Source organism: Rutidosis leptorrhynchoides, chromosome 4 (assembly GCF_046630445.1).
Source record: "Rutidosis leptorrhynchoides isolate AG116_Rl617_1_P2 chromosome 4, CSIRO_AGI_Rlap_v1, whole genome shotgun sequence".
Taxonomy (NCBI): domain Eukaryota; kingdom Viridiplantae; phylum Streptophyta; class Magnoliopsida; order Asterales; family Asteraceae; genus Rutidosis; species Rutidosis leptorrhynchoides.
The window spans coordinates 495,738,792-495,752,414 of record NC_092336.1 but is presented as its reverse complement, the minus strand read 5'-3'; positions in this window follow the sequence as shown (position 1 = coordinate 495,752,414).

Below are 13,623 nucleotides of genomic sequence, written 5' to 3'. Positions count from 1 at the left end.
TTTATATTTTAATATGTATTTAATATATTGATATCAATAAATTTATTACTATAATAAATACCATTTAATTATTTAAAAGATATAATATAAATATATACAAATTATTAACATAACTAGTATATTACTAATAATAATATATATAGATTGTTTATTACTACTATATGTTTATAATATTATTTGATATATAATAAATGATATAGGTTCGTGAATCCGAGGCCAACCCTGCATTGTTCAACGTCGTCATATGTATTTTTACTACAAAATACAGTATTGTGAGTTTCATTAATCCCTTTTTAAATGCTTTTGCAATATATATTTTTGGGACTGAGAATACATGCGCTGCCTTTATAAATGCTTTACGAAATAGACACAAGTGATCGAAACTACATTCTATGGTTGGATTAATAAAACCGAATATGCCCTTTTTATTAAGTCTGGTAATCTAAGAATTAGGGAACAGACACCCTAATTGACGCAAACTCTAAAGATCGATCTATCGGGCCCAACAAGCCCCATCCAAAGTACCGGATGCTTTAGTACTTCGAAATTTATATCATGTCCGAAGGAAGATCCCGGAATGATGGGGATATTCTTATATGCATATTGTGAATGTTGGTTACCAGGTGTTCAATCCATATGAATGATTTTTATCTCTATGTATGGGATGTGTATTGAAATATGAAATCTTGTGGTCTATTAAAATGATGGAAATGATTATTTATGTTAAACTAATGAACTCACCAACCTTTGGGTTGACACTTGAAAGCATGTTTATTCTCAGGTATGAAAGAAATCTTCCGCTGTGCATTTGCTCATATTAGAGACATTACTTGGAGTCATTCATGACATATTTCAAAAGACGTTGCATTCGAGTCGTTGAGTTCATCAAGATTATTATTAAGTCAATTATATTTGGATATATTATGAAATGATATGTATGCCTATCAACTGTCGATGTAACAAAAGCTTGTCTTTTAAAAACGAATGCAATGTTTGTAAAATGTATCATATAGAGGTCAATTACCTCGTTATGAAATCAACTGTTGTGAATCGTTTGTAATCGATATGGACTTCGTCCGGATGGATTAGGACGGGTCTCTACAAAGGCACACCATAAATGAATATTTAAATCAAAGGTTTTCGACATCTGATGATTTCTACATATAGACAATCACCGTAAATAATAGTTTACAATAGTAATTCCGTTGACAATGCAGTCAAAATAAGATACATGGTGATGATTTGGTGAATGCAACGTTTCCTTGATAAATATGTCATGTAAGACTCCATGCACATAGCTTGTCTAACATATAAGCAAACAGCGGAAGACTTCTAGGGAACTTGAGAATAAACATGCTAACAAGTGTCAACACAAAGGTTGGTGAATTCATAGTTTTAATGCTTCGTATAATCTGTATATAAAGATGGATCACAAGATTTCAGTTGTTTCATCCAGAAACGTTTATCAAAATATTCTACAAGATTGAGCAATCTGGTAACTAAACTTAACGTATATATAATTTGTACCCTTTGTATAATCATCTTAATAATACACGCAAACCAACGTGTACGCTTCTCAAATAGCATACGTCCGTTAAAAGGCTAGGGCTCAAGCTCGGACGGGGATATCAAGCCCTATGGATCCATATACTGTTATTCATGCCCACCAGTTCTTATAACCGGCAGTTACTAGTTACCAAAGTTAAGGGATTTTTGGTTCAAACTCGGTGTAGAATTTAGTATGTACTTGTATCCATTGCGTTTAAAATAAAGTGCATGTACTCTCAGCCCAAAAATATAGATTGCAAAAGCAATTAAAAAGGGAGCAAATGAAACTCACCTTAGCAGCATATAAAGTCGTTCACCAAAATGTGACTGAAATTCGGATTACCAAATAACCGTAGATCTCAACCTAGAGAACATATGTTGGTCAATAAATGTCTATCAAGCTAGGTCAGGTCATAGTGTATCACAATCCTAATGCTCGAGTTCGACATACAAAAGTTATCCAAAGTTGTTTCAAAAAGTCAATCTGATTCAATACAATAGTTGAATGATCATGGCAATCGAACCATTTTAACATTTCATATAGTTTCCCAATTCTTGTAAAATTAAACTATAGTTTTTATGAAGCTTTAAAAAAAAACATGATAAAACAGTCAATTTTGACGATTGTTCAACAAACGAGACATGCCTTATTTAAGAATTCATTTACTCGGCTAGTAATATTTAAAAATCCATTTTATCAATCTCGTAAAGCATTTGTTTAAATCTTAATTGCAGATTCAAAAGCAATTTCAATTAACGTCAATCATAATTCAGTTGATCATATCTTTTAATCCGTTCATCGAAACTATTCGATATCTAAATGAAAAGTTATTGATTTTTCGCCAGCTTTTCGAAAACATGTATATCGTATACCTTTTACCAGTAATATATGTATTTAATTCGTGATTCATTATAAACTGTTTAACGACGAAATTTAGCATACAAACATGTATAAATATATATACTCGAGCACTAGACATGTATACACTATTAATTTATAAAAGATAAAATATAAATGCTTACGTATCAATATTGTGATTCAATATTTCAGAAAAGTACGTAGACGCAACAGAGATGATAAACACTAGGTTTGACTTGCGAATATTACCCATAATCTCCATAGTTATAACCCATAATTTCCTTAGCTCTATCCCGCTCGAAAACCCATTTTGAAGGTGACACGCTCCTAACCTCGTCGTAGTATTTTATGTATAATACTAATTAATAATAAGATTAATAATAATATTAATCTTAATAATAATAATAATAATAATAATAATAATAATAATAATAATAATAATAATAATAATAATAATAATAATAATAATAATATAAATAAATACTTACGGAGTAATATTAAGAATAATGTGAGGAAAACAGCACTGAAATCATTTGAATTTATAGGACCTCCGCTGAAAAAGTACCCCATGCGATCGCATGGGGTTTAGCCTCCTTGGCCATGCGATCGCATGGTGATAATGCTAAAAACGAACATATATTTCATAGCATTATTCCTCAAGAAAGACAAGCTTTTAGTTGCAATTGTTCTATTTACAAGTGATATTCGTTTAAATAATAAAAGGTGAAGACAAAAGATAGATTCGACGAATTTTAGACGCAAACGACCAAAAAGCTCAAAAGTACAAAAGACAATCAAAAAGGTTCCAATTATTGATAAGAAACGTCTCGAAATTACAAGAGTACAAGATTCAAAACGCAAAGTACAAAATATAAAATTGTACGCAAGGACGTTCGAAAATCCGGAACCGGGACCAGAGTCAACTCTTAACGCTCGACGCAACGGACTAAAAATTACAAGTCTACTATGCACAAGAATATAATATAATATATAAATAATTATATTAATTATTTATATTTTATATTTATATATAAAATCCGTCGGCAAGAAAGACTCCAAAAGATGTGAGCTGTAATTGCAATCTCCGCGACTCGCGGGGTTTGAAGGCAAAATTCACCGCGAGTCGCGGAGCCCCAAATTTCAACTCTGGCTATAAAGCAAACCGAATTCTGATCATTTTTCATATTCTATTTCTCTCTTCTCTCATATATACGTAAAATATATATATATATAATTTATATTTTAATTTTAATTTTAATTATAATTCTAATAATAAGGGTATGTTAGCGAATGTTGTAAGGGTGTAAGTCGAAATTCTGTCCGTGTAACGCTACGCTATTTTTAATCATTGTAAGTTATGTTCAACCTTTTTATATTAATGTCTCGTAGCTAAGTTATTATTATGCTTATTTAAAATGAAGTAATCATGATGTTGGGCTAATTACTAAAATTGGGTAATTGGGCTTTGTACCATAATTGGGGTTTGGACAAAAGAACGACACTTGTGGAAATTAGACTATGGGCTATTAATGGGCTTTATATTTGTTTAACTAAATGAAAGTTTGTTAATGTTAATATAAAGATTTACAATTGGGCGTCCCTATAAATTACCATATACACTCGATCGGACACGATGGGAGGGGTATTTATATGTACGAATAATCGTTCATTTAACCGGACACGGGAATGGATTAATAGCCACTAGAATAATTAAAACAGGGGTGAAATTACATTCAAGGGTAATTGGTGTAATTGCTAACAAAGTAGTAAAACCTTGGTTTACACGCAGTCGATAACCTGGTGTATTCATTAAACAAAGTATTAAAACCTTGTTACAATTCGAATCCCCAATTAGTTGGAATATTTAACTTCGGGTATAATAATAATTTGACGAGGACACTCGCACTTTATATTTATGACTGATGGACTGTTATGGACAAAAACCAGACGGACATATTAAATAATCTAGGACAAAGGACAATTAACCCATGGGCATAAAACTAAAATCAACACGTCAAACATCATGATTACGGAAGTTTAAATAAGCATAATTCTTTTATTTCATATTTAATTTCCTTTATTTTATATTTAATTGCACTTCTAATTATCGCACTTTTATTTATTGTTATTTAATCGCACTTTTAATTATCGTACTTTTTAATTATCGCAAGTTTATTTTATCGCACTTTTATTATTCGCAATTTCATTATCGTTATTTACTTTACGCTTTAATTTAAGTCTTGTATTTATTTTATATTTTACATTAGGTTTTAACTGCGACTAAAGTCTTAAAATCGACAAACCGGTCATTAAACGGTAAAAACCCCCCTTTTATAATAATAATATTACTTATATATATATTTGTATTTTTATAAAAGTAAACTAATATAGCGTTGAGCTTTGTTTAAAGATTTCCCTGTGGAACGAACCGGACTTACTAAAAACTACACTACTTTACGATTAGGTACACTGCCTATAAGTGTTGTAGCAAGGTTTAAGTATATCCATTCTATAAATAAATAAATATCTTGTGTAAAATTGTATCGTATTTAATAGTGTTTTCTGCTAAAATTAATAACTATTTTATATACACCTCGCATAACATCAAGTATTTTTGGCGCCGCTGCCGGGGAACTATCTTAAAAGCCGGAAGCGCAACGCTAATATAAAAAAAAAAAAGATTTTTAGCTTACTTCTATTAAAAATTCGTTTTTGTAAAAATATGTTTTAATTATTCAAAAATATAAAAAGAAAAACAAAAATTTATATATTTTTAAGAGTTTGTTAAAAGTTTTATAAGTTTCTTTATCTTTATTTTAGTTTATAATAATATAAATTTTATTAAATATCTTTTATATATAGAAAAATAAAATAAAACAGAAAACAGAAAATAAAAAAAAATAAAAAAAATATAAAAACGCGTAAAATTTCAAACCTGTCAGCTGAATTCTGGAACCCCGCGACTCGCGGGGTTTGATGCTTTAATTGCCGCGACTCGCGGAGCCTTTCTGACAGGCGACAAAAAACCCTAAACCAGCATTAATTACGGGTTTTAATTAATTATTATTATTTAAACCTAATTATTATTATTATTATTATTAGTTTTATTTTAAGATTTACTTTTTATTTAATTTGTTTTATTTAGTATTAATTAGTTTAATTAATTTGTAAAATTAATAGTTTTATTAAATAAATAATATAAAAATAATATTTTTATAAAAATTGTAATTTTTACAACTTTTTGTATATTTTTATATTTTGTACCTTTTTAATCGTTGTAGCGTAATATTTGTATTTTTTAGCTCATATTTAATTTTAAACTTAGTTTTTGCTATAGTCATTTTTACTCCTAGATTTTTAGGCTTTGCCGTAGAATTCCTTAAGTGCTTTTTCTTTAGACTAAGATTTAGGTGCTTTAGAATTTTGCGACGCCTTTTTAAGTTTTAGTTTCTTTTTAAGTTATTTCCATTTGGGATTTAGTTTTTCCTGTAAGCTTTAATATTTTTAGACCTTTTATTATGTATCAATTATCATTCCAATTAGTAATATCAATTTGCGATTATAATTTTAAGTTAGTTGTAGTAATAAGGTTAGGTTAGTCAAGTATTTTTAAGTTTTTATAAGTTTCTTTTATTTTTCCGTCACCTTTTATTTTTCAACCATTTTTTTTCTTTTTCGACCTTTTACGACGAACTCTTTTTCTCTCTTATTTCTCGCCATTCTAGTTTTTAGGACTTAGAATTTTTTCTACTTCTTATCTAAATTTCTTAAAATTACGAAAATTTATTTTAAGTGGTTAAATTAATAGACATCAAAATTTTCTGGTTCGTAGTAATAGTTGGATTTGTACGTGGACCGGGTTATTGGAGCCAAACAGTCCTCAATTATATTGAGACCAAACGAATCCTGCCCCTCTGCTGCATCTTTTGGCTATTCAAAACGTGGGCAAAATCAGAAAAGTCTATTAATTGGATAACTTATTATAATTTTTCTTTCCTTTTAAAAACTAATAGGATATTCAGTGGATGCACCGAGCAAGACGTTCACCACCTTTTGTACGTTCACCACCTGTAACTAGATCAAGACATTTAGTAAATATAACCGCCGTTGATTTTTCTTTAGAATCGTCATCCAGTCAACCAAGTACTTCAGTTCAAATTTCCGATAATCCATTTTTTGAACCCAACCTCACAATTGAGAATCCAGAGAATATTCAGGAACGGTTCATAGATCCTGAACCATTAAACTTTCCTCCGGAACCACCAATCATTCAAACAGAGATTGTTGAGGAACGAACCATTAAATCAGAATCATCTAGTGATACCGATTCAACAAATTCAATTATGGAGAATCTGGAACCTTTAAGTATGGAAGACCGAATGAGAGCTAAACGCACTGGCCAAGGTCACGCAATTACTCATCCAGACATTAATGCGCCAGATTATGAAATCAAAGGACAAATTCTACACATGGTGACTAATCAATGCCAATTTTGTGGTGCGCCGAAGGAAGATCCAAATGAACATCTACGTACCTTTAATAGGATCTGCACACTATTTAAAATACGAGAAGTGGAGGATGAACAGATATATATCATGTTATTTCCCTGGACTTTAAAGGGAGAAGCCAAAGATTGGTTGGAATCGTTACCTGAAGGGGCGATCGATACATGGGACGTTTTAATTGACAAATTTCTTAAACAATTCTTTCCTGCATCTAAAGCCGTAAGACTTCAAGCAGAAATTGTTACGTTCACACAGAAACCAAATGAAACTCTATATGAGGCGTGGACAAGATATGGAAAGTTATTAAGAGGATGTCCGCAACATGGTTTAGACACCTGTCAAATAGTACAAATATTCTACCGAGGATGCGACATCACTACAAGGAAAGACATAGATATAGCAGCTGGTGGTTCTATTATGAAGAAAACCGAAACTGATGCTTACAAAATTATTGATAATACTGCTTCCCACTCACATGAGTGGCACCAAGAAAAAGATATCATTAGATCATCTAAAGCAGCTAGAGCCGATTCTAGCCATGACTTAGATTCCATTTCCGCAAAGATAGATGCTGTGGAGAGACGAATGGAAAAGATGACTAAAGATATTCACTCAATACGAATTAGTTGTGAGCAGTGTGGAGGACCACATTTGACAAAAGATTGTCTCAGTATTGAATTAACAATGGAACAAAGAGAGAATATTTCATACATAAACCAAAGGCCTGGAAATAATTATCAGAATAATTATCAACCGCCAAGACCGATTTACAATCAAAACCAGAATTATAGCCGAAATATTCCATACAACAACCAACAAGGTCCTAGCAATCAACAAGTATCCAATAATACTTACAATCAGCAAAGACCTAATTTTCAAAACAAACCACCACAACAAACCGATGATAAAAAGCCAAATTTAGAAGATATGATGACGAAGCTAGTTGAAACTCAAACACAGTTTTTCACATCTCAAAAACAAACTAATGAACAAAATGCTCAAGCATTTAGAAATCAACAAGCTTCTATTCAAAATCTGGAACAAGAAGTAAGTAACCTAGCAAGATTAATAGGTGAAAGAAAACCGGGAAGTCTACCTAGTGATACAAACGCTAACCCCCGGAATGAAACAGCTAAAGCTATTACCACAAGAAGTGATACAACACTTAAACCACCTGAAATACCTGTAACTTCTGATAAAACTATTCCTACTCCACAAGAACCACAACCTGATCAAGATAAGGAAAAAGAACCGGTAGTTGAAAAGGATAATGAAGATAACACAGTTAAGGATAAACCTTATGTTAAACCATACCAACCACCACTTCCTTACCCGAGTAAAATGAAGAAAGAAAAACTTGAAGCCGAGCAATCCAAATTTTTGGATATGTTTAAACAGATAAATGTAAATCTTCCTTTCATTGATGTGATTTCAGGAATGCCAAGATATGCTAAATTCTTGAAAGATCTAATCTCAAATAGAAAGAAAATGGAAGAACTCTCGGCTGTTACTATGAATGCTAATTGTTCAGCAGTGCTGTTGAATAAGATACCAGAAAAATTATCTGATCCAGGAAGTTTCACAATTCCATGTTTTCTGGGTAGTCTTAGTTCAATAGAAGCATTGGCAGACTTAGGTGCTAGTATAAATCTAATGCCGTATTCACTATACGCTAAACTAGACCTTGGAGAATTGAAACCAACCAGAATAAGCATACAACTAGCCGATAGATCAATAAAATATCCTAGAGGGATAATGGAGAACATGCTAGTTAAAGTTGGTACTTTAGTATTTCCAGTAGATTTTGTTGTTTTGGACATGGAAGAAGATTCTCAAGTTCCTCTCATATTAGGAAGACCATTCTTAAACACGGCTAAAGCAATGATAGACGTGTTCGGTAAGAAACTGACCCTAAGTATAGAGGATGAGAGTGTTACCTTTTCAGTTGATAGAGCAATGCAACAACCACAATCTGCAGATGATACATGTTATTATATTCAAACTATAGATGCACATGCAGAATTATTAGAAGAATTTCCAGAATTACAAGGAACAGGAGAATATTCTTTAGGAGAAGGTAATGAACCAATTGATGAAGCTGAAATGTTAGCTACACTTATAGCTAATGGATATGAACCAACAACAGAAGAAATTCAAATGCTAAAAGAAGAAGACAGATATCGATATAAATCATCAATAGAAGAACCTCCGAAATTAGAGTTAAAGCCACTTCCAAACCATTTGGAATACGCTTATTTACATGGTGAATCTGAATTACCTGTAATAATATCGTCTTCTCTTACTGAAAATGAGAAATCACAACTCATTTCTGTGTTGAAAGCTCATAAACCAGCCATTGCATGGAAGATTCATGATATTAAAGGAATAAGTCCTTCGTATTGCACACATAAAATCCTTATGGAAGAAGGTCATAAAACGTATGTGCAACGCCAACGAAGACTAAATCCGAATATGCAAGATGTAGTTAAGAAAGAGATTATTAAACTGCTAGATGCAGGTTTGATATATCCAATTTCTGATAGTCCATGGGTAAGCCCAGTTCAATGCGTGCCTAAGAAGGGTGGTATGACTGTCATTACAAATGAGAAAAATGAGCTTATTCCTACTAGGACTGTAACAGGATGGCGTGTATGTATTGATTATAGAAAATTAAATGACGCCACCAGAAAAGATCACTTTCCCTTACCTTTCATAGATCAAATGTTGGAAAGATTAGCCGGAAATAGTTACTATTGTTTTCTAGATGGATTTTCCGGATATTTTTAAATTCCAATAGCACCCGAGGACCAAGAGAAAACCACATTCACGTGCCCTTATGGTACTTTTGCTTACAAACGCATGCCATTTGGACTTTGTAACGCCCCTGCAACCTTTCAAAGGTGTATGATGGCGATTTTTCACGACATGATAGAAGAATGCATGGAAGTATTCATGGATGACTTTTCAGTCTTCGGTGATACATTTAAATCATGTCTAGTTAATCTGGAACGAATGCTAATTAGATGCGAAAAATCAAATCTAGTACTTAATTGGGAGAAATGCCATTTCATGGTTAAAGAAGGCATCGTTCTTGGACATAAAATTTCAAAAGAAGGAATTGAAGTGGATAGAGCTAAAGTAGATGTAATTGCTAAACTTCCACATCCCACCAATGTTAGAGGAGTTAGGAGTTTTCAAGGGCATGCTGGTTTTTACCGACGTTTCATAAAAGATTTTTCTAAAATTGCCACTTCTATGAATAAACTCCTAGAAAAGGATGCGCCATTCATCTTTTCAGATGAGTGTATCAAATCTTTTAATATTCTTAAAGAGAAACTCACTAATGCACCGATCATGATAACACCAAATTGGAATCTACCATTTGAACTAATGTGCGATGCAAGTGATTTTGCAATGGGAGCCGTTTTAGGACAAAGGATTGAAAAACGATTTCAACCTATATATTATGCTAGTAAGACGTTACAAGGAGCACAAACGAACTATACAACTACTGAAAAAGAACTCCTTGCTATTGTCTTTGCTTTTGACAAATTTCGATCATATCTCGTTCTAGCAAAAACGGTGGTCTATACCGACCATTCTGCTCTTAGATACCTATTTTCAAAACAAGATGCTAAACCAAGATTAATCCGTTGGATCTTACTCTTACAAGAGTTTGATATTGAAATCCGAGATAAAAGAGGAGCAGAAAATCTCGCCGCTGATCATCTTTCTCGTCTTGAAAATCCCGAATTAGAAGTTCTAAATGAATCGGCCATACAAGACAACTTTCCTGATGAATATCTATTGAAGATAGATTATAAAGAAATCCCATGGTTTGCAGACTATGCAAACTACTTAGTTTGTGGATTCCTTGAAAAAGGATTATCGTACCAAAGACGAAAGAAATTCTTCAGTGATATAAAACACTATTTCTGGGAAGATCCACATCTGTTTAAAAGTTGTCCCGATGGAATAATACGCCGATGTGTATTTGGAGATGAAGCTAGTAAAATTTTAAACCATTGTCACACAGGACCAACAGGAGGGCATTATGGGCCTCAACTAACAGCAAGAAAAGTTTATGAAGCTGGATTCTATTGGCCTACAATTTACAAAGACGCACACCTTCTTTGCAAATCCTGTGATGCATGTCAAAGGGCCGGAAAAATAAGTCAACGTGATGAAATGCCACAAAATGTCATCCAAGTATGTGAAGTATTTGACATTTGGGGTATTGACTTTATGGGTCCATTTCCAAAATCTCATAATAATCTATATATACTCGTAGCCATTGATTATGTATCTAAATGGGCGGAAGCACAAGCTCTCCCAACTAACGATGCACGAGTTGTAGTCAACTTTTTAAAACGTCTTTTTGCAAGGTTTGGAACACCGAAAGCTTTAATAAGTGATCGGGGTACTCATTTCTGTAATAATCAACTTGAGAAAGTTCTTAAAAGATATGGAGTAACTCATAAAATCTCCACCGCATATCATCCACAAACAAGTGGACAAGTTGAAAATACCAACCGAGCTTTAAAACGTATTCTAGAGAAAACCGTAGGATCAAATCCGAAGGAATGGTCCATTAAATTGGAGGATGCACTCTGGGCTTTTAGAACAGCCTACAAAACTCCAATTGGAACCACACCTTTTAGACTTGTTTATGGAAAAGCATGTCATCTTCCAGTAGAAATTGAACACAAAGCATTTTGGGCTTTGAAGACATGTAATCTTGATTTACATGAAGCCGGACGTCTACGATTAAGTCAACTAAATGAATTAGAAGAATTAAGACATGAAGCATACGAAAATTCGTTAATCTATAAAGAAAGAACGAAGAAATGGCATGATAAAAGAATCAGAAGTTCAAAAGAATTTAAAGAAGGAGACAGAGTTCTTCTTTTCAATTCACGATTCAAGCTATTTCCTGGAAAATTGAAATCAAGAAGGTCTGGACCATTCATAGTCAAAAGAGTTTTTCCATACGGAACGATAGAATTAATAAATTCAAATGGAATTGAATTTAAAGTTAATGGTCACAGAGTTAAACATTACATACATGGTCCGATGGAAGTCGACAACGAAGTTAATCACAATTTCGACACCACAGCTAATTAAGTGTGGGGAGAATCAAGTCTTTAAAGGATAATATGTATTTCTGTTAGAGTTAGATTGTCTGTTTTCGTGTAGTTCTCGAAAATGGAACCCGAATGGTCTTTCCCTAGCAGACCCTAAAGAACTAGTCTTCTCCCCCCATTCTGAATTTTTATTTTTTTTAGGTTTTTACGAAATGAAGACTGCCTGTGAACTAAACCATGGTCTAATGCTACACGCTTTGATCACTAAACGTAATAATGACATACTACCGAGTGAAATAGTATCAGTAATCAGAGAAAGAATGGACGGAGTTAGAAAAGAATCCAGATGCGAAGATAATAAGTTACAATTTGGTAAAGGAAAATCAAAATCCGCAGCGAAAAGAAGAGCACGACACCTAGAACGATGTCACAAATGCGGAAAATGGTCACATGGAGGTAAATGTTCAAATAATCAAACCTATTCAAATACCGAATTTGTTACTTTATGCAGAGACGGACCGTTCATATGTTTAGAAGAAAAGACACTGAATGCTCGAGGTTACGCCTATGTAGCCATGGAAAACCAATTAAACCGACTATCTTATGAATGGGATAGATCATATAACTAAGAAATCTATTTCACAGGTATGTCTGTACAGTTTTTATTTTTATTTTTATTTTTAACCTTTTGATAATAAACGCTAATTTGTTCGCTAAAAAGTATTAAATTGGTATTGAATAAAATTAGGTTTGGCGACCGAAATTATTGATATCATTCAAAAATTTATTACATCACTGCGAAATTTAACGTTTATTCTTAAGGTATAAATATCTTTAATCAATCAACCCAAAATATTTCAAAAATTCGTCATGAGTTAAATTAGGTCTTGGAACCGAAATTACTTTACCGAAAAGAGGGGCGCAATTTTTTGATAATATTTGATTGATTAAAGTGGGATAAAAAGACAAAAAGATTTTTAATTTTATTTTTACCATATTTTAAAAATTAATATTTAAATCTTAAATTAATATTGTAAACTTTGTAAAAACAATATATTTAAAATTGTAAATATTTGAAAAATTAATATAAGTTTGATATGAATTTATAAATTTTTAAATTAAGTTTGGTGTGAATTTTTAATTTTTAAAAAATTAATTTTTAATTTTATGCATTTCAAATTTTAAGTTTGGTGTGAATTTTTAATATTAATTTTGAATTTTATATTTAAGTTGTGTGAATTTAAAAACAAAAATTTACTTTATCTCATTAAGTTAAAAATATGATTTTTAAAATTCGTCGTAAGTTGAAGACTAGGTCTTTGAACCGAAATTGCTTTACCCAAGGGAGGGACGAGAACTTTTATTATCATTATTTTTAATCTTATTAATTTAAAGTATGCCAAAAACATTAAAAAACCCAAAAATCTTAGATTTTAAAACAATCGCTACAAAAAGACAAATTTTAAAATTTTGTCGAGAGACGGACTAGGACATCGATCCGAAACGACCTCGTCCTAAATAACAAGGGAAACAAAATTTTAAAATTAATTTCTTAATTGTTTTCAAAAGTTAATGATTATAAAAAAAAAAAAAAAAAAAAAAAACTCCGCGACTCGCGGAGTTTAAA